A 4,047-nucleotide genomic window follows, 5' to 3' on the forward strand; every position below is an offset into this window, starting at 1 on the left:
AACAAGAGGCACCAGAAGACACCTTATGAGCTCATCAACCAAAGAAGACCAAACGTCAAATATTTTCATGTCTTTGGGTGCAAGTGCTTTGTACTCAATGATAGAGAATATCTTGGCAAGTTCGACAAGAAAGCTGATGAAGGGATTTTTCTGGGCTATTCTCAAACTGCCAAGGCCATACAGAGTCTACATCAAAAGGACAAGAATCGTAATAGAAAGCATCAATATGTCCTTTGATGATTCCACACCAATGACTTCTGGACACAACAGTTCAGAACTCGGACTTCAAAAAAGAGCATCTGATTCATCACTTGGCAAACCCAATGAATCAGAGTTAGCTCAATTATTTGAAGACATCTTTGACGAAGAAGTAATCTCTGGACATGTGCCAACTGCAAAATCTATCTCCAGAACCGATGAARAACATGAAGTCTCCAATGCTAAAGGTACATCTCTTACTGAAAATCATGTTACTTCACCTTCTACTTCTTCTGTGTCTTCAGATCAAGATCAAGAACCAGAGTCTAACTCTGAAGATGGTCTATTCGAAGGGGAGCAAGCAGTCCCATCAGTCGATGAAGAACTACATCTTGTTGCTCCAGAACCCCAATCAAGCACCAAGTGGACAAAAGATCATCCACACCACTAAATCATTGGTGATCCAACCTCTAGTGTCAAGACGAAATCTACCACTGCCAATGAATGCCTCTTCGCCAACTTTCTGAGCATGATAGAACCAAAGAAAATTTCAGAAGCCCTACAAGACCTAAACTGGATAGACGCGATGCAAGAAGAATTACTCCAGTTTGAAAGAAACAAAGTATGGTTTTTTATGCCTCTACCCAAAGGAAAGACGGCTATAGGAACCAAATGGGTTTTCCGAAACAAGAAGGACGAAGAAGGCATAGTCATAAGGAACAAAGTCAGGCTTGTTGCCAAGGGCTACTGCTAGGAAGAAGGGATTGACTACGATGAAACATTTGCTCCCGTCGCAAGACTTGAGGCCATCCGGATATTCCTAGCCTATGCAGCTCACAAAGGCTTCAAAGTTTATCAGATGGATGTCAAGTCTGCCTTCCTAAACGGCAAACTTCAAGAAGAAGTATACGTGTAGCAGCCCCCTGGGTTTGAAGATCCAAAATATCCAGATTTTGTCTACTTTCTGGACAAAGCTCTCTATGGGCTGAAGTAAGCACCCAGGGCCTGGTATGAAACACTATCTACCTTTCTCATCAACAATGGATTCGAAAAAGGTACAATCGATACAACCCTCTTTCTCAAAAAGCACAAAGGTGATATCTTACTTGTTCAAATATATGTGAACGACATCATATTTGGTTCTACAAATGCAAAACATTGTGAAAAATTCTCAGAGTTGATGAAAAGCAAATTTGAGATGAGCATGATGGGAGAACTAAGTTTCTTCCTTGGTCTTCAAATAAAACAAGCTTCAGAAGGAGTTTTCATCAATCAGTCCAAATATGTGACTGACCTTCTGAAGAAATATTCTCTCTCAAATTCATCATCAATGAGAACACCTATGGCAACAGGTTCTAAGTTATTTGTTGATTCATCAGGCAACCCTGTGGATGTAACAACCTACAGAGGCATGATTGGGTCACTGTACCTAACTGCTAGTAGACCAGACATTATGTTTGCTACATATCTTTGCGCAAGATATCAGTCAAATCCTAAAGAATCTCATATCTTTGCAGTCAAGAGGATCTTTAGATACCTCAAGGGAACTCTTTCATTGGGTCTCTGGTATCCAAAGAACTCTGGCTTTGATCTAATAGCCTACATAGATGCAGATCATGCAGGTTGCAAGCTTGATAGAAATAGCATGTCTGGAAGCTGTCAACTCTTGGGGGACAAGCTGGTAAGTTGGACATCTAGAAAATAAAATTGTGTTTCAACCTCTACAGAAGAAGCATAATATGTTGCTGGTGCTAGTTGTTGTTCACAAGTTCTCTGGATGAAGACTCAGCTTAAGAACTATGGATTCCATTATGACAAAATTCCTATCCTCTGTGACTCCAAGAGTGCCATAGCAATCTCTACAAACCCAGTGCAGCATTCCAAGACCAAACACATCGATGTACGGTACCATTTTCTGAAAGACAATGTTGAAAAAGGTAATATAGAAATGTACTTTATTCCCACTGAGATTCAACTTACTGACATTTTCACAAAAGCTCTTGATGAGAAAATATTTTATTTCTAGTCAGCAAGATGGGTATGCTAAATTTCACCACTTAAAGGCAAACATAAGTTTGAAACCTGAGACTCTCAATATCTCATGGTTATGCCTATAAGTGATATAGTATGTTGGCCATAAAAACCAAGTACACTAAACCAAAGCCTCTGGTTGTAAAGACCAGAGCCTCTGGTCATTTAGTAACACTTGTTCAAAAATTGGCTAAAAGTCTTTCATCACCTTCACAACCAGAGCCTCTGGTTGTATAGACCAGAGCCTCTAGATTCCAATTCTATGAGACCAGAGCCTCTTTGGTCCCAAAAATGGTCTCCCACATCCTTTCATGCATCTTAGTCATATTACTTCCTTTATGCAACCAGAGCCACTGGTTCCAAAGACTAGAGCTTCTGGTTTCCAAGTCATTTGCGACCAGAGCCCCTCTGGTCCAAATTGGACTTCATGCATTCTTATATTACATCCTTTCATCATGTTTTCATCACCTTCGCAACCAGAGCCTCTGGATTCTTATCTCGTGAGACTAGTGCCCTTTGGGTCTTCATCACATTTTATTGTAACCAGAGCGTCTGGTTCTAAAGACCAGAGCCTCTGGTTTCCAAGTCCTCTGCAACCATAGACCTCTGGTTTCCAAATCAGACTTGGCATGCTAAATTCTTCCTTCATTCATCCTTAATAGCATATCCAAGACAACCAGAGCCTCTGGATTCATACACTTTCTAACCAAAGCCTTAGGGTCTCAAAGGCTTCATCTTCTCATATCCTTTTACACACTTCATATCCTTTTTCATCACCTTTGTAACCAAAGCCTCTAGTTCTAAAGACCAGAGCCTCTGGATTGTTGTCTTTGGAACCAGAGCCCTCTGGTCTCAAAAACCCACTCTTTTTCTTATCCACTCTAACACTTAGCCACATTTCATACCTTTCCTTCATTATCTTTCACAACCAGAGCCTCTGGTTGAATAGACCAGAGTCTCTGGTCACATCATTCATCATTGTTATTGGTTCTAGGGTGAGTTTTTAAAACTCAAAACTAATCTTCATGCATCATTTGAGGGGGAGCTACTCATTCATCATGAATCTCCATTTCATATACATGCATTTTTCATACCAGAGCCTCTGGTTCAACTATCCAGAGCATCTGGACACATAAATGCCACATAAATAATGAATACACCATGTGTATTTAATCAGAGCCCCTCTGTTCTACATAATGGATTGCCCATACTTATTCAGAAGCCTTGGTTTGTCATCCAAGGGTACTTAATCATGCAATCCAACATTTCATCGATGAATTCCTTTATCGATGTTCAGCCAGAGCACCTCTGGTTCCCCATCAAAAGGGTTATGTGAAACGAGAACTTCTCTGGTTCCATGACAAAATCACTTTCATCCATAAACCCATCAAAATTGAAAAACTTTCTAAAGATTATACAAAATTGCAGCTTTGTGACTAACAACTATACAACATGGGTTTTTAGAAGACCAAAACTTCGTAATTCGTATTAATCTTACAATTAGATAGAATTTTAAATTTAAATTGTTTTTGGATTAATATTTAACGAGATATTATTTGGAATAATTTCTTATTTCAAATAATCCATATGTCATCCTCACACGCGCCTGACACCATATACAGCCTGTTCCCCATGAACCGTTTCATTTTTTCCCTTCCCTAACCCCGCCTTGACACGTGTCCTCCAACATTAATGGCACGTACAATCAAGACGACTCACGATATCCAAATCAAATCACCTTTTACCCAACCGACTCCTATTTTCATGATTATTTAAATATAATAATCAAGAAAACTTGTTCATATTCCCCATCCCCCC

Source organism: Cynara cardunculus, assembly GCF_001531365.2.
Source record: "Cynara cardunculus var. scolymus isolate 2C chromosome LG 16, CcrdV1, whole genome shotgun sequence".
NCBI lineage: Eukaryota > Viridiplantae > Streptophyta > Magnoliopsida > Asterales > Asteraceae > Cynara > Cynara cardunculus.